The sequence below is a fragment of the Phalangium opilio genome, unplaced genomic scaffold (genome assembly GCF_054372755.1).
Source record: "Phalangium opilio isolate 3A_F unplaced genomic scaffold, DU_Popi_V2 ptg000360l_1, whole genome shotgun sequence".
In the NCBI taxonomy this organism is placed as follows: domain Eukaryota; kingdom Metazoa; phylum Arthropoda; class Arachnida; order Opiliones; family Phalangiidae; genus Phalangium; species Phalangium opilio.
The window spans coordinates 3,243,493-3,259,413 of record NW_028324230.1 but is presented as its reverse complement, the minus strand read 5'-3'; the positions used below and the strand labels follow the sequence as shown (position 1 = coordinate 3,259,413).

The 15,921-nt window shown below is 38.0% G+C and overlaps 26 non-coding genes and 27 pseudogenes across 26 annotated transcripts; all 53 read right to left on the bottom strand.

The window, feature by feature from the left end:
* Positions 1-38: 38 nt before the first annotated feature.
* LOC149600833 (5S ribosomal RNA) lies at positions 39-157 on the bottom strand. Its single transcript, XR_016378998.1, has one exon. It is a non-coding gene; the product is annotated as a 5S ribosomal RNA (ribosomal RNA).
* Positions 158-294: 137 nt separating this feature from the next.
* On the bottom strand, positions 295-413 carry LOC149600832 (5S ribosomal RNA; annotated as a pseudogene).
* Positions 414-535: 122 nt separating this feature from the next.
* LOC149600831 (5S ribosomal RNA) lies at positions 536-638 on the bottom strand (annotated as a pseudogene).
* Positions 639-776: 138 nt separating this feature from the next.
* LOC149600830 (5S ribosomal RNA) lies at positions 777-895 on the bottom strand. Its single transcript, XR_016378399.1, has one exon. It is a non-coding gene; the product is annotated as a 5S ribosomal RNA (ribosomal RNA).
* Positions 896-1,035: 140 nt separating this feature from the next.
* LOC149600829 (5S ribosomal RNA) lies at positions 1,036-1,154 on the bottom strand. The gene has a single exon (XR_016378997.1). It is a non-coding gene; the product is annotated as a 5S ribosomal RNA (ribosomal RNA).
* Positions 1,155-1,291: 137 nt separating this feature from the next.
* LOC149600828 (5S ribosomal RNA) lies at positions 1,292-1,410 on the bottom strand. Its single transcript, XR_016378996.1, has one exon. It is a non-coding gene; the product is annotated as a 5S ribosomal RNA (ribosomal RNA).
* A 137-nt stretch (positions 1,411-1,547) lies between these two features.
* LOC149600827 (5S ribosomal RNA) lies at positions 1,548-1,666 on the bottom strand (annotated as a pseudogene).
* Positions 1,667-1,788: 122 nt separating this feature from the next.
* LOC149600826 (5S ribosomal RNA) lies at positions 1,789-1,891 on the bottom strand (annotated as a pseudogene).
* A 137-nt stretch (positions 1,892-2,028) lies between these two features.
* On the bottom strand, positions 2,029-2,147 carry LOC149600825 (5S ribosomal RNA). Its single transcript, XR_016378398.1, has one exon. It is a non-coding gene; the product is annotated as a 5S ribosomal RNA (ribosomal RNA).
* Positions 2,148-2,287: 140 nt separating this feature from the next.
* Positions 2,288-2,406, bottom strand: LOC149600824 (5S ribosomal RNA; annotated as a pseudogene).
* Positions 2,407-2,528: 122 nt separating this feature from the next.
* On the bottom strand, positions 2,529-2,631 carry LOC149600823 (5S ribosomal RNA; annotated as a pseudogene).
* A 136-nt stretch (positions 2,632-2,767) lies between these two features.
* On the bottom strand, positions 2,768-2,886 carry LOC149600822 (5S ribosomal RNA). The gene has a single exon (XR_016378995.1). It is a non-coding gene; the product is annotated as a 5S ribosomal RNA (ribosomal RNA).
* Positions 2,887-3,023: 137 nt separating this feature from the next.
* On the bottom strand, positions 3,024-3,142 carry LOC149600821 (5S ribosomal RNA). The gene has a single exon (XR_016378994.1). It is a non-coding gene; the product is annotated as a 5S ribosomal RNA (ribosomal RNA).
* Positions 3,143-3,282: 140 nt separating this feature from the next.
* LOC149600820 (5S ribosomal RNA) lies at positions 3,283-3,401 on the bottom strand. Its single transcript, XR_016378622.1, has one exon. It is a non-coding gene; the product is annotated as a 5S ribosomal RNA (ribosomal RNA).
* Positions 3,402-3,523: 122 nt separating this feature from the next.
* Positions 3,524-3,626, bottom strand: LOC149600819 (5S ribosomal RNA; annotated as a pseudogene).
* A 138-nt stretch (positions 3,627-3,764) lies between these two features.
* Positions 3,765-3,883, bottom strand: LOC149600818 (5S ribosomal RNA). The gene has a single exon (XR_016378397.1). It is a non-coding gene; the product is annotated as a 5S ribosomal RNA (ribosomal RNA).
* A 140-nt stretch (positions 3,884-4,023) lies between these two features.
* On the bottom strand, positions 4,024-4,142 carry LOC149600817 (5S ribosomal RNA; annotated as a pseudogene).
* Positions 4,143-4,264: 122 nt separating this feature from the next.
* On the bottom strand, positions 4,265-4,367 carry LOC149600816 (5S ribosomal RNA; annotated as a pseudogene).
* Positions 4,368-4,503: 136 nt separating this feature from the next.
* LOC149600815 (5S ribosomal RNA) lies at positions 4,504-4,622 on the bottom strand. Its single transcript, XR_016378993.1, has one exon. It is a non-coding gene; the product is annotated as a 5S ribosomal RNA (ribosomal RNA).
* Positions 4,623-4,759: 137 nt separating this feature from the next.
* LOC149600814 (5S ribosomal RNA) lies at positions 4,760-4,878 on the bottom strand. Its single transcript, XR_016378992.1, has one exon. It is a non-coding gene; the product is annotated as a 5S ribosomal RNA (ribosomal RNA).
* A 140-nt stretch (positions 4,879-5,018) lies between these two features.
* On the bottom strand, positions 5,019-5,137 carry LOC149600813 (5S ribosomal RNA). Its single transcript, XR_016378621.1, has one exon. It is a non-coding gene; the product is annotated as a 5S ribosomal RNA (ribosomal RNA).
* A 122-nt stretch (positions 5,138-5,259) lies between these two features.
* On the bottom strand, positions 5,260-5,362 carry LOC149600812 (5S ribosomal RNA; annotated as a pseudogene).
* Positions 5,363-5,500: 138 nt separating this feature from the next.
* LOC149600811 (5S ribosomal RNA) lies at positions 5,501-5,619 on the bottom strand. Its single transcript, XR_016378396.1, has one exon. It is a non-coding gene; the product is annotated as a 5S ribosomal RNA (ribosomal RNA).
* A 140-nt stretch (positions 5,620-5,759) lies between these two features.
* LOC149600810 (5S ribosomal RNA) lies at positions 5,760-5,878 on the bottom strand. Its single transcript, XR_016378620.1, has one exon. It is a non-coding gene; the product is annotated as a 5S ribosomal RNA (ribosomal RNA).
* Positions 5,879-6,000: 122 nt separating this feature from the next.
* On the bottom strand, positions 6,001-6,103 carry LOC149600809 (5S ribosomal RNA; annotated as a pseudogene).
* Positions 6,104-6,240: 137 nt separating this feature from the next.
* On the bottom strand, positions 6,241-6,359 carry LOC149600808 (5S ribosomal RNA). The gene has a single exon (XR_016379129.1). It is a non-coding gene; the product is annotated as a 5S ribosomal RNA (ribosomal RNA).
* A 122-nt stretch (positions 6,360-6,481) lies between these two features.
* Positions 6,482-6,584, bottom strand: LOC149600807 (5S ribosomal RNA; annotated as a pseudogene).
* Positions 6,585-6,705: 121 nt separating this feature from the next.
* On the bottom strand, positions 6,706-6,808 carry LOC149600806 (5S ribosomal RNA; annotated as a pseudogene).
* A 138-nt stretch (positions 6,809-6,946) lies between these two features.
* LOC149600805 (5S ribosomal RNA) lies at positions 6,947-7,065 on the bottom strand. The gene has a single exon (XR_016378619.1). It is a non-coding gene; the product is annotated as a 5S ribosomal RNA (ribosomal RNA).
* Positions 7,066-7,205: 140 nt separating this feature from the next.
* Positions 7,206-7,324, bottom strand: LOC149600804 (5S ribosomal RNA). Its single transcript, XR_016378618.1, has one exon. It is a non-coding gene; the product is annotated as a 5S ribosomal RNA (ribosomal RNA).
* Positions 7,325-7,446: 122 nt separating this feature from the next.
* LOC149600803 (5S ribosomal RNA) lies at positions 7,447-7,549 on the bottom strand (annotated as a pseudogene).
* Positions 7,550-7,686: 137 nt separating this feature from the next.
* On the bottom strand, positions 7,687-7,805 carry LOC149600802 (5S ribosomal RNA). The gene has a single exon (XR_016378262.1). It is a non-coding gene; the product is annotated as a 5S ribosomal RNA (ribosomal RNA).
* A 122-nt stretch (positions 7,806-7,927) lies between these two features.
* Positions 7,928-8,030, bottom strand: LOC149600801 (5S ribosomal RNA; annotated as a pseudogene).
* A 137-nt stretch (positions 8,031-8,167) lies between these two features.
* On the bottom strand, positions 8,168-8,286 carry LOC149600800 (5S ribosomal RNA; annotated as a pseudogene).
* A 122-nt stretch (positions 8,287-8,408) lies between these two features.
* Positions 8,409-8,527, bottom strand: LOC149600799 (5S ribosomal RNA). The gene has a single exon (XR_016378261.1). It is a non-coding gene; the product is annotated as a 5S ribosomal RNA (ribosomal RNA).
* A 363-nt stretch (positions 8,528-8,890) lies between these two features.
* LOC149600798 (5S ribosomal RNA) lies at positions 8,891-9,009 on the bottom strand. The gene has a single exon (XR_016378395.1). It is a non-coding gene; the product is annotated as a 5S ribosomal RNA (ribosomal RNA).
* Positions 9,010-9,149: 140 nt separating this feature from the next.
* On the bottom strand, positions 9,150-9,268 carry LOC149600797 (5S ribosomal RNA; annotated as a pseudogene).
* Positions 9,269-9,390: 122 nt separating this feature from the next.
* LOC149600796 (5S ribosomal RNA) lies at positions 9,391-9,493 on the bottom strand (annotated as a pseudogene).
* Positions 9,494-9,629: 136 nt separating this feature from the next.
* Positions 9,630-9,748, bottom strand: LOC149600795 (5S ribosomal RNA). The gene has a single exon (XR_016378668.1). It is a non-coding gene; the product is annotated as a 5S ribosomal RNA (ribosomal RNA).
* Positions 9,749-9,888: 140 nt separating this feature from the next.
* On the bottom strand, positions 9,889-10,007 carry LOC149600794 (5S ribosomal RNA). The gene has a single exon (XR_016378617.1). It is a non-coding gene; the product is annotated as a 5S ribosomal RNA (ribosomal RNA).
* Positions 10,008-10,129: 122 nt separating this feature from the next.
* Positions 10,130-10,232, bottom strand: LOC149600793 (5S ribosomal RNA; annotated as a pseudogene).
* A 138-nt stretch (positions 10,233-10,370) lies between these two features.
* LOC149600792 (5S ribosomal RNA) lies at positions 10,371-10,489 on the bottom strand (annotated as a pseudogene).
* A 140-nt stretch (positions 10,490-10,629) lies between these two features.
* Positions 10,630-10,748, bottom strand: LOC149600791 (5S ribosomal RNA). The gene has a single exon (XR_016378615.1). It is a non-coding gene; the product is annotated as a 5S ribosomal RNA (ribosomal RNA).
* Positions 10,749-10,870: 122 nt separating this feature from the next.
* Positions 10,871-10,973, bottom strand: LOC149600790 (5S ribosomal RNA; annotated as a pseudogene).
* Positions 10,974-11,110: 137 nt separating this feature from the next.
* Positions 11,111-11,229, bottom strand: LOC149600789 (5S ribosomal RNA). Its single transcript, XR_016378991.1, has one exon. It is a non-coding gene; the product is annotated as a 5S ribosomal RNA (ribosomal RNA).
* A 122-nt stretch (positions 11,230-11,351) lies between these two features.
* LOC149600788 (5S ribosomal RNA) lies at positions 11,352-11,454 on the bottom strand (annotated as a pseudogene).
* Positions 11,455-11,575: 121 nt separating this feature from the next.
* Positions 11,576-11,678, bottom strand: LOC149600787 (5S ribosomal RNA; annotated as a pseudogene).
* Positions 11,679-11,815: 137 nt separating this feature from the next.
* LOC149600786 (5S ribosomal RNA) lies at positions 11,816-11,934 on the bottom strand (annotated as a pseudogene).
* Positions 11,935-12,074: 140 nt separating this feature from the next.
* On the bottom strand, positions 12,075-12,193 carry LOC149600785 (5S ribosomal RNA). Its single transcript, XR_016378614.1, has one exon. It is a non-coding gene; the product is annotated as a 5S ribosomal RNA (ribosomal RNA).
* A 122-nt stretch (positions 12,194-12,315) lies between these two features.
* LOC149600784 (5S ribosomal RNA) lies at positions 12,316-12,418 on the bottom strand (annotated as a pseudogene).
* Positions 12,419-12,554: 136 nt separating this feature from the next.
* Positions 12,555-12,673, bottom strand: LOC149600783 (5S ribosomal RNA). Its single transcript, XR_016378990.1, has one exon. It is a non-coding gene; the product is annotated as a 5S ribosomal RNA (ribosomal RNA).
* Positions 12,674-12,810: 137 nt separating this feature from the next.
* LOC149600782 (5S ribosomal RNA) lies at positions 12,811-12,929 on the bottom strand (annotated as a pseudogene).
* A 362-nt stretch (positions 12,930-13,291) lies between these two features.
* LOC149600781 (5S ribosomal RNA) lies at positions 13,292-13,409 on the bottom strand (annotated as a pseudogene).
* Positions 13,410-15,921: the final 2,512 nt, after the last annotated feature.

Sequence of the window (15,921 nt, the reverse complement as noted above, 5' to 3'; positions counted from 1 at the left end):
TATCTATTGGAATTTAAAAGAGGAAAAAAAAGTGAAAAAGCCAACGGCACGCAGTGTTCCTAAGTGGTCTCCCTCCCAAGTACTGACTGCGCTCGACGCTGCTTAACTTCGGTGATCGGACGAGAACCGGTGTTTTCAGCGTGATATGGCCGTTGCCGAGAGTGCTATTTAATACTAATTCGAATTTAAATTAAGTGAGACAAATTAACCATCTTTTTAAAACAATAACAAAATGAAAATATGTTTGCTTTTTTCATATCTATTGGAATTTAAAAGAGGAAAAAAAAGTGAAAAAGCCAACGGCACGCAATGTTCCTAAGTGGTCTACCTCCCAAGTACTGACTGCGCTCGACGCTGCTCAACTTCGGTGATCGGACGAGAACCGGTGTTTTCAGCGTGATATGGCCGTTGCCGAGAGTGCTATTTAATAATTCAAATTTAATTAACCTTCATCTTTATAAATCAATAAGAAAAAGAAGATATGTTTGCTTTTTTCATATCTCATGGAATTTAAAAGAGGAAATAAAAGTGAAAAAGCCAACGGCACGCAAAGTTTCCAAGTACTGACTGCGCTCGACGCTGCTTAACTTCGGTGATCGGAAGAGAACCGGTGTTTTCAGCGTGATATGGCCGTTGCCGAGAGTGCTAGATAATAATTCGAATTTAAATTAAGTGAGACAAATTAACCATCATCTTTTTGAAACAATAACAAAAAGAAAATATGTTTGCTTTTTTCACATCTATTGGAATTTAAAAGATGAAAAAAAAAGTGAAAAAGCCAACGGCACGCAGTGTTCCTAAGTGGTCTCCCTCCCAAGTACTGACTGAGCTCGACGCTGCTTAACTTCGGTGATCGGACGAGAACCGGTGTTTTCAGCGTGATATGGCCGTTGCCGAGAGTGCTATTTAATACTAATTCGAATTTAAATTAAGTGAGACAAATTAACCTTCATCTTTTTAAAACAATAACAAAAAGAAAATATGTTTGCTTTTTTCATATCTATTGGAATTTAAAAGAGGAAAAAGAAGTGAAAAAGCCAACGGCACGCAGTGTTCCTAAGTGGTCTCCCTCCCAAGTACTGACTGCGCTCGACGCTGCTTAACTTCGGTGATCGGACGAGAACCGGTGTTTTCAGCGTGATATGGCCGTTGCCGAGAGGGCCATTTAATAATTCGAATTTAAATTAAGTGAGACAAATTAACCTTCATCTTCTAAAAACAATAACAAAAAGAAAAAATGTTTGCTTTTTTCATATCTATTGGAATTTAAAAGAGGAAAAAAAAGTGAAAAAGCCAACGGCACGCAGTGTTCCTAAGTGGTCTCCCTCCCAAGTACTGACTGCGCTCGACGCTGCTTAACTTCGGTGATCGGACGAGAACCGGTGTTTTCAGCGTGATATGGCCGTTGCCGAGAGTGCTATTTAATACTAATTCGAATTTAAATTAAGTGAGACAAATTAACCATCTTTTTAAAACAATAACAAAATGAAAATATGTTTGCTTTTTTCATATCTATTGGAATTTAAAAGAGGAAAAAAAAGTGAAAAAGCCAACGGCACGCAATGTTCCTAAGTGGCCTACCTCCCAAGTACTGACTGCGCTCGACGCTGCTCAACTTCGGTGATCGGACGAGAACCGGTGTGTTCAGCGTGATATGGCCGTTGCCGAGAGTGCTATTTAATAATTCAAATTTAATTAACCTTCTTCTTTATAAATCAATAAGAAAAAGAAGATATGTTTGCTTTTTTCATATCTCATGGAATTTAAAAGAGGAAATAAAAGTGAAAAAGCCAACGGCACGCAAAGTTTCCAAGTACTGACTGCGCTCGACGCTGCTTAACTTCGGTGATCGGACGAGAACCGGTGTTTTCAGCGTGATATGGCCGTTGCCGAGAGTGCTAGATAATAATTCGAATTTAAATTAAGTGAGACAAATTAACCATCATCTTTTTGAAACAATAACAAAAAGAAAATATGTTTGCTTTTTTCACATCTATTGGAATTTAAAAGATGAAAAAAAAGTGAAAAAGCCAACGGCACGCAGTGTTCCTAAGTGGTCTCCCTCCCAAGTACTGACTGAGCTCGACGCTGCTTAACTTCGGTGATCGGACGAGAACCGGTGTTTTCAGCGTGATATGGCCGTTGCCGAGAGTGCTATTTAATACTAATTCGAATTTAAATTAAGTGAGACAAATTAACCTTCATCTTTTTAAAACAATAACAAAAAGAAAATATGTTTGCTTTTTTCATATCTATTGGAATTTAAAAGAGGAAAAAGAAGTGAAAAAGCCAACGGCACGCAGTGTTCCTAAGTGGTCTCCCTCCCAAATACTGACTGCGCTCGACGCTGCTCAACTTCGGTGCTCGGACGAGAACCGGTGTTTTCAGCGTGATATGGCCGTTGCCGAGAGTGCTATTTAATAATTCGAATTTAATTAACCTTCATCTTTATAAATCAATAAGAAAAAGAAGATATGTTTGCTTTTTTCATATCTCATGGAATTTAAAAGAGGAAATAAAAGTGAAAAAGCCAACGGCACGCAAAGTTTCCAAGTACTGACTGCGCTCGACGCTGCTTAACTTCGGTGATCGGACGAGAACCGGTGTTTTCAGCGTGATATGGCCGTTGCCGAGAGTGCTAGATAATAATTCGAAATTAAATTAAGTGAGACAAATTAACCATCATCTTTTTAAAACAATAACAAAAAGAAAATATGTTTGATTTTTTCATATCTATTGGAATTTAAAAGAGGAAAAAAAGTGAAAAAGCCAACGGCACGCAGTGTTCCTAAGTGGTCTCCCTCCCAAGTACTGACTGCGCTCGACGCTGCTTAACTTCGGTGATCGGACGAGAACCGGTGTTTTCAGCGTGATATGGCCGTTGCCGAGAGTGCTATTTAATAATTCGAATTTAAATTAAGTGAGACAAATTAACCTTCATCTTTTAAAAACAATAACAAAAAGAAAATATGTTTGCTTTTTTCATATCTATTGGAATTTAAAAGAGGAAAAAAAAGTGAAAAAGCCAACGGCACGCAGTGTTCCTAAGTGGTCTCCCTCCCAAGTACTGACTGCGCTCGACGCTGCTTAACTTCGGTGATCGGACGAGAACCGGTGTTTTCAGCGTGATATGGCCGTTGCCGAGAGTGCTATTTAATACTAATTCGAATTTAAATTAAGTGAGACAAATTAACCTTCATCTTTTTAAAACAATAACAAAATGAAAATATGTTTGCTTTTTTCATATCTATTGGAATTTAAAAGAGGAAAAAAAAGTGAAAAAGCCAACGGCACGCAGTGTTCCTAAGTGGTCTCCCTCCCAAGTACTGACTGCGCTCGACGCTGCTCAACTTCGGTGATCGGACGAGAACCGGTGTTTTCAGCGTGATATGGCCGTTGCCGAGAGTGCTATTTAATAATTCGAATTTAATTAACCTTCATCTTTATAAATCAATAAGAAAAAGAAGATATGTTTGCTTTTTTCATATCTCATGGAATTTAAAAGAGGAAATAAAAGTGAAAAAGCCAACGGCACGCAAAGTTTCCAAGTACTGACTGCGCTCGACGCTGCTTAACTTCGGTGATCGGACGAGAACCGGTGTTTTCAGCGTGATATGGCCGTTGCTGAGAGTGCTAGATAATAATTCGAATTTAAATTAAGTGAGACAAATTAACCATCATCTTTTTGAAACAATAACAAAAAGAAAATATGTTTGCTTTTTTCACATCTATTGGAATTTAAAAGATGAAAAAAAAGGTGAAAAAGCCAACGGCACGCAGTGTTCCTAAGTGGTCTCCCTCCCAAGTACTGACTGAGCTCGACGCTGCTTAACTTCGGTGATCGGACGAGAACCGGTGTTTTCAGCGTGATATGGCCGTTGCCGAGAGTGCTATTCAATACTAATTCGAATTTAAATTAAGTGAGACAAATTAACCTTCATCTTTTTAAAACAATAACAAAATGAAAATATGTTTGCTTTTTTCATATCTATTGGAATTTAAAAGAGGAAAAAGAAGTGAAAAAGCCAACGGCACGCAGTGTTCCTAAGTGGTATCCCTCCCAAATACTGACTGCGCTCGACGCTGCTCAACTTCGGTGCTCGGACGAGAACCGGTGTTTTCAGCGTGATATGGCCGTTGCCGAGAGTGCTATTTAATAATTCGAATTTAATTAACCTTCATCTTTATAAATCAATAAGAAAAAGAAGATATGTTTGCTTTTTTCATATCTCATGGAATTTAAAAGAGGAAATAAAAGTGAAAAAGCCAACGGCACGCAAAGTTACCAAGTACTGACTGCGCTCGACGCTGCTTAACTTCGGTGATCGGACGAGAACCGGTGTTTTCAGCGTGATATGGCCGTTGCCGAGAGTGCTAGATAATAATTCGAATTTAAATTAAGTGAGACAAATTAACCATCATCTTTTTAAAACAATAACAAAAAGAAAATATGTTTGATTTTTTCATATCTATTGGAATTTAAAAGAGGAAAAAAAGTGAAAAAGCCAACGGCACGCAGTGTTCCTAAGTGGTCTCCCTCCCAAGTACTGACTGCGCTCGACGCTGCTTAACTTCGGTGATCGGACGAGAACCGGTGTTTTCAGCGTGATATGGCCGTTGCCGAGAGTGCTATTTAATAATTCGAATTTAAATTAAGTGAGACAAATTAACCTTCATCTTTTAAAAACAATAACAAAAAGAAAATATGTTTGCTTTTTTCATATCTATTGGAATTTAAAAGAGGAAAAAAAAGTGAAAAAGCCAACGGCACGCAGTGTTCCTAAGTGGTCTCCCTCCCAAGTACTGACTGCGCTCGACGCTGCTTAACTTCGGTGATCGGACGAGAACCGGTGTTTTCAGCGTGATATGGCCGTTGCCGAGAGTGCTTTTTAATACTAATTCGAATTTAAATTAAGTGAGACAAATTAACCTTCATCTTTTTAAAACAATAACAAAATGAAAATATGTTTGCTTTTTTCATATCTATTGGAATTTAAAAGAGGAAAAAAAAGTGAAAAAGCCAACGGCACGCAGTGTTCCTAAGTGGTCTCCCTCCCAAGTACTGACTGCGCTCGACGCTGCTCAACTTCGGTGATCGGACGAGAACCGGTGTTTTCAGCGTGATATGGCCGTTGCCGAGAGTGCTATTTAATAATTCGAATTTAATTAACCTTCATCTTTATAAATCAATAAGAAAAAGAAGATATGTTTGCTTTTTTCATATCTCATGGAATTTAAAAGAGGAAATAAAAGTGAAAAAGCCAACGGCACGCAAAGTTTCCAAGTACTGACTGCGCTCGACGCTGCTTAACTTCGGTGATCGGACGAGAACCGGTGTTTTCAGCGTGATATGGCCGTTGCCGAGAGTGCTAGATAATAATTCGAATTTAAATTAAGTGAGACAAATTAACCATCATCTTTTTGAAACAATAACAAAAAGAAAATATGTTTGCTTTTTTCACATCTATTGGAATTTAAAAGATGAAAAAAAAGGTGAAAAAGCCAACGGCACGCAGTGTTCCTAAGTGGTCTCCCTCCCAAGTACTGACTGAGCTCGACGCTGCTTAACTTCGGTGATCGGACGAGAACCGGTGTTTTCAGCGTGATATGGCCGTTGCCGAGAGTGCTATTTAATACTAATTCGAATTTAAATTAAGTGAGACAAATTAACCTTCATCTTTTTAAAACAATAACAAAAAGAAAATATGTTTGCTTTTTTCATATCTATTGGAATTTAAAAGAGGAAAAAGAAGTGAAAAAGCCAACGGCACGCAGTGTTCCTAAGTGGTCTCCCTCCCAAGTACTGACTGCGCTCGACGCTGCTCAACTTCGGTGATCGGACGAGAACCGGTGTTTTCAGCGTGATATGGCCGTTGCCGAGAGTGCTATTTAATAATTCGAATTTAATTAACCTTCATCTTTATAAATCAATAAGAAAAAGAAGATATGTTTGCTTTTTTCATATCTCCTGGAATTTAAAAGAGGAAATAAAAGTGAAAAAGCCAACGGCACGCAAAGTTTCCAAGTACTGACTGCGCTCGACGCTGCTTAACTTCGGTGATCGGACGAGAACCGGTGTTTTCAGCGTGATATGGCCGTTGCCGAGAGTGCTAGATAATAATTCGAATTTAAATTAAGTGAGACAAATTAACCTTCATCTTTATAAAACAATAACAAAAAGAAAATATGTTTCCTTTTTTCATATCTATTGGAATTTAAAAGAGGAAAAAAAAGTGAAAAAGCCAACGGCACGCAGTGTTCCTAAGTGGTCTCCCTCTTAAGTACTGACTGCGCTCGACGCTGCTTAACTTCGGTGATCGGACGAGAACCGGTGTTTTCAGCGTGATATGGCCGTTGCCGAGAGTGCTATTTAATAATTTGAATTTAATTAACCTTCATCTTTATAAATCAATAAGAAAAAGAAGATATGTTTGCTTTTTTCATATCTCATGGAATTTAAAAGGGGAAATAAAAGTGAAAAAGCCAACGGCACGCAGAGTTTCCAAGTACTGACTGCGCTCGACGCTGCTTAACTTCGGTGATCGGACGAGAACCGGTGTTGTCAGCGTGGTATGGCCGTTGCCGAGAGTGCTGTTTAATAATTTGAATTTAATTAACCTTCATCTTTAAAAAACAATAACAAAAAGAAGATATGTTTGCTTTTTTATATCTGGTGGAATTTAAAAGAGGAAATAAAAGTTTGAAAGCCAACGGCACGCAGAGTTTCCAAGTACTGATTGCGCTCGACGCTGCTTAACTTCGGGGATCGGACGAGAACCGGTGTTTTCAGCGTGATATGGCCGTTGCCGAGAGTGCTAGATAATAATTCGAATTTAAATTAAGTGAGACAAATTAACCATCATCTTTTTAAAACAATAACAAAAAGAAAATATGTTTGCTTTTTTCATATCTATTGGAATTTAAAAGAGGAAAAAAAAAGTGAAAAAGCCAACGGCACGCAGTGTTCCTAAGTGGTCTCCCTCCCAAGTACTGACTGCGCTCGACGCTGCTCAACTTCGGTGATCGGACGAGAACCGGTGTTTTCAGCGTGATATGGCCGTTGCCGAGAGTGCTATTTAATACTAATTCGAATTTAAATTAAGTGAGACAAATTAACCTTCATCTTTTTAAAACAATAACAAAAAGAAAATATGTTTGCTTTTTTCATATCTATTGGAATTTAAAAGAGGAAAAAGAAGTGAAAAAGCCAACGGCACGCAGTGTTCCTAAGTGGTCTCCCTCCCAAGTACTGACTGCGCTCGACGCTGCTCAACTTCGGTGATCGGACGAGAACCGGTGTTTTCAGCGTGATATGGCCGTTGCCGAGAGTGCTATTTAATAATTCGAATTTAATTAACCTTCATCTTTATAAATCAATAAGAAAAAGAAGATATGTTTGCTTTTTTCATATCTCATGGAATTTAAAAGAGGAAATAAAAGTGAAAAAGCCAACGGCACGCAAAGTTTCCAATTACTGACTGCGCTCGACGCTGCTTAACTTCGGTGATCGGACGAGAACCGGTGTTTTCAGCGTGATATGGCCGTTGCCGAGAGTGCTAGATAATAATTCGAATTTAAATTAAGTGAGACAAATTAACCATCATCTTTTTAAAACAATAACAAAAAGAAAATATGTTTGCTTTTTTCATATCTATTGGAATTTAAAAGAGGAAAAAAAAGTGAAAAAGCCAACGGCACGCAGTGTTCCTAAGTGGTCTCCCTCCCAAGTACTGACTGCGCTCGACGCTGCTCAACTTCGGTGTTCGGACGAGAACCGGTGTTTTCAGCGTGATATGGCCGTTGCCGAGAGTGCTATTTAATAATTCGAATTTAATTAAACTTCATCTTTATAAATCAATAAGAAAAAGAAGATATGTTTGCTTTTTTCATATCTCATGGAATTTAAAAGAGGAAATAAAAGTGAAAAAGCCAACGGCACGCAAAGTTTCCAAGTACTGACTGCGCTCGACGCTGCTTAACTTCGGTGATCGGACGAGAACCGGTGTTTTCAGCGTGATATGGCCGTTGCCGAGAGTGCTAGATAATAATTCGAATTTAAATTAAGTGAGACAAATTAACCATCATCTTTTTAAAACAATAACAAAAAGAAAATATGTTTGCTTTTTTCATATCTATTGGAATTTAAAAGAGGAAAAAGAAGTGAAAAAGCCAACGGCACGCAGTGTTCCTAAGTGGTCTCCCTCCCAAATACTGACTGCGCTCGACGCTGCTCAACTTCGGTGCTCGGACGAGAACCGGTGTTTTCAGCGTGATATGGCCGTTGCCGAGAGTGCTATTTAATAATTCGAATTTAATTAACCTTCATCTTTATAAATCAATAAGAAAAAGAAGATATGTTTGCTTTTTTCATATCTATTGGAATTTAAAAGAGGAAAAAAAAGTGAAAAAGCCAACGGCACGCAGTGTTCCTAAGTGGTCTCCCTCCCAAGTACTGACTGCGCTCGACGCTGCTCAACTTCGGTGTTCGGACGAGAACCGGTGTTTTCAGCGTGATATGGCCGTTGCCGAGAGTGCTATTTAATAATTCGAATTTAATTAACCTTCATCTTTATAAATCAATAAGAAAAAGAAGATATGTTTGCTTTTTTCATATCTCATGGAATTTAAAAGAGGAAATAAAAGTGAAAAAGCCAACGGCACGCAAAGTTTCCAAGTACTGACTGCGCTCGACGCTGCTCAACTTCGGTGCTCGGACGAGAACCGGTGTTTTCAGCGTGATATGGCCGTTGCCGAGAGTGCTAGATAATAATTCGAATTTAAATTAAGTGAGACAAATTAACCATCATCTTTTTGAAACAATAACAAAAAGAAAATATGTTTGCTTTTTTCACATCTATTGGAATTTAAAAGATGAAAAAAAAGGTGAAAAAGCCAACGGCACGCAGTGTTCCTAAGTGGTCTCCCTCCCAAGTACTGACTGAGCTCGACGCTGCTTAACTTCGGTGATCGGACGAGAACCGGTGTTTTCAGCGTGATATGGCCGTTGCCGAGAGTGCTATTTAATACTAATTCGAATTTAAATTAAGTGAGACAAATTAACCTTCATCTTTTTAAAACAATAACAAAAAGAAAATATGTTTGCTTTTTTCATATCTATTGGAATTTAAAAGAGGAAAAAGAAGTGAAAAAGCCAACGGCACGCAGTGTTCCTAAGTGGTCTCCCTCCCAAATACTGACTGCGCTCGACGCTGCTCAACTTCGGTGCTCGGACGAGAACCGGTGTTTTCAGCGTGATATGGCCGTTGCCGAGAGTGCTATTTAATAATTCGAATTTAATTAACCTTCATCTTTATAAATCAATAAGAAAAAGAAGATATGTTTGCTTTTTTCATATCTCATGGAATTTAAAAGAGGAAATAAAAGTGAAAAAGCCAACGGCACGCAAAGTTTCCAAGTACTGACTGCGCTCGACGCTGCTTAACTTCGGTGATCGGACGAGAACCGGTGTTTTCAGCGTGATATGGCCGTTGCCGAGAGTGCTAGATAATAATTCGAATTTAAATTAAGTGAGACAAATTAACCATCATCTTTTTAAAACAATAACAAAAAGAAAATATGTTTGATTTTTTCATATCTATTGGAATTTAAAAGAGGAAAAAAAGTGAAAAAGCCAACGGCACGCAGTGTTCCTAAGTGGTCTCCCTCCCAAGTACTGACTGCGCTCGACGCTGCTTAACTTCGGTGATCGGACGAGAACCGGTGTTTTCAGCGTGATATGGCTGTTGCCGAGAGTGCTATTTAATACTAATTCGAATTTAAATTAAGTGAGACAAATTAACCTTCATCTTTTTAAAACAATAACAAAATGAAAATATGTTTGCTTTTTTCATATCTATTGGAATTTAAAAGAGGAAAAAAAAGTGAAAAAGCCAACGGCACGCAGTGTTCCTAAGTGGTCTCCCTCCCAAGTACTGACTGCGCTCGACGCTGCTCAACTTCGGTGATCGGACGAGAACCGGTGTTTTCAGCGTGATATGGCCGTTGCCGAGAGTGCTATTTAATAATTCGAATTTAATTAACCTTCATCTTTATAAATCAATAAGAAAAAGAAGATATGTTTGCTTTTTTCATATCTCATGGAATTTAAAAGAGGAAATAAAAGTGAAAAAGCCAACGGCACGCAAAGTTTCCAAGTACTGACTGCGCTCGACGCTGCTTAACTTCGGTGATCGGACGAGAACCGGTGTTTTCAGCGTGATATGGCCGTTGCCGAGAGTGCTAGATAATAATTCGAATTTAAATTAAGTGAGACAAATTAACCATCATCTTTTTGAAACAATAACAAAAAGAAAATATGTTTGCTTTTTTCACATCTATTGGAATTTAAAAGATGAAAAAAAAGGTGAAAAAGCCAACGGCACGCAGTGTTCCTAAGTGGTCTCCCTCCCATGTACTGACTGAGCTCGACGCTGCTTAACTTCGGTGATCGGACGAGAACCGGTGTTTTCAGCGTGATATGGCCGTTGCCGAGAGTGCTATTTAATACTAATTCGAATTTAAATTAAGTGAGACAAATTAACCTTCATCTTTTTAAAACAATAACAAAAAGAAAATATGTTTGCTTTTTTCATATCTATTGGAATTTAAAAGAGGAAAAAGAAGTGAAAAAGCCAACGGCACGCAGTGTTCCTAAGTGGTCTCCCTCCCAAGTACTGACTGCGCTCGACGCTGCTCAACTTCGGTGATCGGACGAGAACCGGTGTTTTCAGCGTGATATGGCCGTTGCCGAGAGTGCTATTTTATAATTCGAATTTAATTAACCTTCATCTTTATAAATCAATAAGAAAAAGAAGATATGTTTGCTTTTTTCATATCTCCTGGAATTTAAAAGAGGAAATAAAAGTGAAAAAGCCAACGGCACGCAAAGTTTCCAAGTACTGACTGCGCTCGACGCTGCTTAACTTCGGTGATCGGACGAGAACCGGTGTTTTCAGCGTGATATGGCCGTTGCCGAGAGTGCTAGATAATAATTCGAATTTAAATTAAGTGAGACAAATTAACCTTCATCTTTTTAAAACAATAACAAAAAGAAAATATGTTTCCTTTTTTCAAATCTATTGGAATTTAAAAGAGGAAAAAAAAGTGAAAAAGCCAACGGCACGCAGTGTTCCTAAGTGGTCTCCCTCCCAAGTACTGACTGCGCTCGACGCTGCTTAACTTCGGTGATCGGACGAGAACCGGTGTTTTCAGCGTGATATGGCCGTTGCCGAGAGTGCTATTTAATAATTTGAATTTAATTAACCTTCATCTTTATAAATCAATAAGAAAAAGAAGATATGTTTGCTTTTTTCATATCTCATGGAATTTAAAAGGGGAAATAAAAGTGAAAAAGCCAACGGCACGCAGAGTTTCCAAGTACTGACTGCGCTCGACGCTGCTTAACTTCGGTGATCGGAAGAGAACCGGTGTTGTCAGCGTGGTATGGCCGTTGCCGAGAGTGCTGTTTAATAATTTGAATTTAATTAACCTTCATCTTTAAAAAACAATAACAAAAAGAAGATATGTTTGCTTTTTTATATCTGGTGGAATTTAAAAGAGGAAATAAAAGTTTGAAAGCCAACGGCACGCAGAGTTTCCAAGTACTGATTGCGCTCGACGCTGCTTAACTTCGGGGATCGGACGAGAACCGGTGTTTTCAGCGTGATATGGCCGTTGCCGAGAGTGCTAGATAATAATTCGAATTTAAATTAAGTGAGACAAATTAACCATCATCTTTTTAAAACAATAACAAAAAGAAAATATGTTTGCTTTTTTCATATCTATTGGAATTTAAAAGAGGAAAAAAAAGTGAAAAAGCCAACGGCACGCAGTGTTCCTAAGTAGTCTCCCTCCCAAGTACTGACTGCGCTCGACGCTGCTCAACTTCGGTGATCGGACGAGAACCGGTGTTTTCAGCGTGATATGGCCGTTGCCGAGAGTGCTATTTAATACTAATTCGAATTTAAATTAAGTGAGACAAATTAACCTTCATCTTTTTAAAACAATAACAAAAAGAAAATATGTTTGCTTTTTTCATATCTATTGGAATTTAAAAGAGGAAAAAGAAGTGAAAAAGCCAACGGCACGCAGTGTTCCTAAGTGGTCTCCCTCCCAAGTACTGACTGCGCTCGACGCTGCTCAACTTCGGTGATCGGACGAGAACCGGTGTTTTCAGCGTGATATGGCCGTTGCCGAGAGTGCTATTTAATAATTCGAATTTAATTAACCTTCATCTTTATAAATCAATAAGAAAAAGAAGATATGTTTGCTTTTTTCATATCTCATGGAATTTAAAAGAGGAAATAAAAGTGAAAAAGCCAACGGCACGCAAAGTTTCCAAGTACTGACTGCGCTCGACGCTGCTTAACTTCGGTGATCGGACGAGAACCGGTGTTTTCAGCGTGATATGGCCGTTGCCGAGAGTGCTAGATAATAATTCGAATTTAAATTAAGTGAGACAAATTAACCATCATCTTTTTAAAACAATAACAAAAAGAAAATATGTTTGCTTTTTTCATATCTATTGGAATTTAAAAGAGGAAAAAAAGTGAAAAAGCCAACGGCACGCAGTGTTCCTAAGTGGTCTCCCTCCCAAGTACTGACTGCGCTCGACGCTGCTTAACTTCGGTGATCGGACGAGAACCGGTGTTTTCAGCGTGATATGGCCGTTGCCGAGAGTGCTATTTAATAATTCGAATTTAAATTAAGTGATACAAATTAACCTTCATCTTTTAAAAACAATAACAAAAAGAAAATATGTTTGCTTTTTTCATATCTATTGGAATTTAAAAGAGGAAAAAAAAGTGAAAAAGCCAACGGCACGCAGTGTTCCTAAATGGTCTCCCTCCCAAGTACTGACTGCGCTCGACGCTTCTTAACTTCGGTGATCGGACGAGAACCGGTGTTTTCAGCTTGATATGGCCGTTGCCGAGAGTGCTATTTAATAATTTGAATTTAATTAACCTTCATCTTTATAAAACAATAACAAAAAGAAGATATGTTTGCTTTTTTCATATCTGATGGAATTTAAAAGAGGAAACAAAAGTGAAAAAGCCAACGGCACGCAGAGTTTCCAAGTACTGACTGCGCTCGACGCTGCTTAACTTCGGTGATCGGACGATAACCGGTGTTATCAGCTTGATATAGCCGTTGCCGAGAGTGCTAGATAATAATTCGAATTTAAATTAAGTGAGACAAATTGACCTTCATCTTTTTAATACAATAACAAAAAGAAAATATGTTTGCTTTTTTCATATCTATAGGAATTTAAAAGAGGAAAAAAAAGTGAAAAAGCCAACGGCACGCAGTGTTCCTAAGTGGTCTCCCTCCCAAGTACTGACTGCGCTCGACGCTGCTTAACTTCGGTGATCGGCGAGAACCGGTGTTTTCAGCGTAATCTGGCCGTTGCCGAGAGTGCTAGATAATAATTCGAATTTAAATTAAGTGAGACAAATTAACCATCATCTTTTTAAAACAATAACAAAAAGAAAATATGTTTGCTTTTTTCATATCTATTGGATTTTAAAAGAGGAAAAAAAAGTGAAAAAGCCAACGGCACGCAGTGTTCCTAAGTGCACTCTAAGAAATCGAAGTGTTAAAAATGTGTTAAAAGGGTGTAAATTTAGAATACTCTTTTTTTACACCGTAAAAACACCCAAAAAAAGAGTTTTATTACCTTTAGTTTTTGTGGCCAATTTAAGGTGTAAATTCAGTGTAAAGCAACACTCTAAAAACACCCTTTGAAATTAAACATGGAAATTTATAATATGGCTGGTTTCATAAATAAGGTCTTTCATTTCCATTACTGTTTGAATATTAGAGTAGAATATTATTTTTTAAACATTTATTTAAAGATGATATTCATGAAAGAACATTTTTTCCTTTAAATAAAATAACTAAGAAATTGGTAATCAGGCGGTATTGTACCATTATAAAACACTGCTAAACGTGTTATGCACTCTTACAGGTGTTTGGCGACACTCTTAACGGTGTTAGGCGACACTCTTAACGGTGTAAGGTGACACTCTTAACGGTGTTAGGCGACACTCTTAACGGTTTTAAGCGACACTCTTAACGGTGTTAAGCGACAATCTTAATAGTGTTAGGCGACACTCCTAATAGTGTTAGGCGGCACTCTTAATAGTGTTAGGCAACACTCTTAATAGTGTTAGGCAACACTCTTAATAGTGTTAGGCGACACTCTTAATAGTGTTAGACGTCACTCTTAATAGTGTTAGACGACACTCTTAATAGTGTTAAGCGACACTCTTAATAGTGTTAGGCGACACTCTTAATAGTGTTAGGCGACACCCCTATTAGTGTTAGGCGACACTCCTAATAGTGTTAGGCGACACCCCTATTAGTGTTAGGCGACACCCCTATTAGTGTTAGGCGACACTCCTAATAGTGTTAGGCGGCACTCTTAATAGTGTTAGGCAACACTCTTAATAGTGTTAGGCAACACTCTTAATAGTGTTAGGCGACACTCTTAATAGTGTTAGACGACACTCTTAATAGTGTTAGACGACACTCTTAATAGTGTTAAGCGACACTCTTTATAGTGTTAGGCGACACTCTTTATAGTGTTAGGCGACACCCCTATTAGTGTTAGGCGACACTCCTAATAGTGTTAGGCGACACCCCTATTAGTGTTAGGCGACACTCCTAATAAAAAACTTACTAGAAAAATTAAACGAATAAAAAGGTTTTTTCATTCTTAAATTCCTTATTTTAAATTTAGAAGTTTCAACGATGCCCTAATATTCTAATAATTCTTGATGTTCTTTTATCTAATCTCATCCCTCAGACCTTGAAAAAGGGAATGACCATCGTCTACTATATGGATATTCACGCCAAGTTTTGCTGCGTTTCAAATTTCGTGGGAAATATAGGTTCTAAAGCGCGCCCCTTGCGGACGCATTCGGCGAATTAAAGGGTACCGAAAAAAAATTTCGAAATAGGCATGAAGTAATTACTATTGAAGTAATATCAATAGTAGCGGAATGAACGCTGAATCTCTAAAGGGACTGGTAAACGTGATAGATTTTTCTCTATAGCACGTTTGCTTTGTAGAAAAATAAACCATAATACAACTAAATTTAAACTATTACTGGTATCATGTTTAAGTTTAAACCATGTAGAAACCATTTTTAGACCTCTAGTCTAGTGTTGACAGGACAACTTGTGAAGCACTTGCTTTTCTGACATGTTTTATTTTTAGAAAAAAGGGTTTTGTTTTTGAAAATTTTGTAGAGTAAATTAGGTTAAACTTGTTTCTGTTACTTGAAAAACTCTTAGTGAAAAGAGATTATTAAATTTAACAAGAACGTCTAAATCTACTGCCTGAATATTATGGCCTCAAAAACCAATATAATTTCCATTGCATTAGTATAAATCGGAAACTTTCTGCCGTTTTTCAGATGGTTTAATACGGGAAACTCTACGGATTTTTCATGCAGTTTTACACTGCATTTTAAGTTGATCAAATGGCCAACTTTATGTGCAGTTGCACACTTCATCCCAGAGATACCCTTACTTAACGGGGTGAAGTTCTGCACGTGAGAAATTTCCAACAGGGGAATAAGTTCTCTCAAGGTGAAACCTTGCTATGAATATAGCACTAAATGCTAATAATTCTGCGGAATAGCGAATGCTCAAACAGCAATGAAACAGTAAAACCATACGAGTTTTCGATATTTCAATTATGCCTCATGAGTGGTCAAAATGTAGCTATCCATAGTATTTTCTCCGTCAGTATAGTATGATTTCTACTACTATCCTATTAAAAAAACTCCCACTCTTAAAGGTGCTATGCAACACTCCGAGAGGTGTTAAGCGAAAGTCTTAAAGGTGTTATGCGACACCCCGAAAGGTGTTTAGAGACACTCTTAAAGGTGTTAAGAGACACTCTTAAAGGTGTTA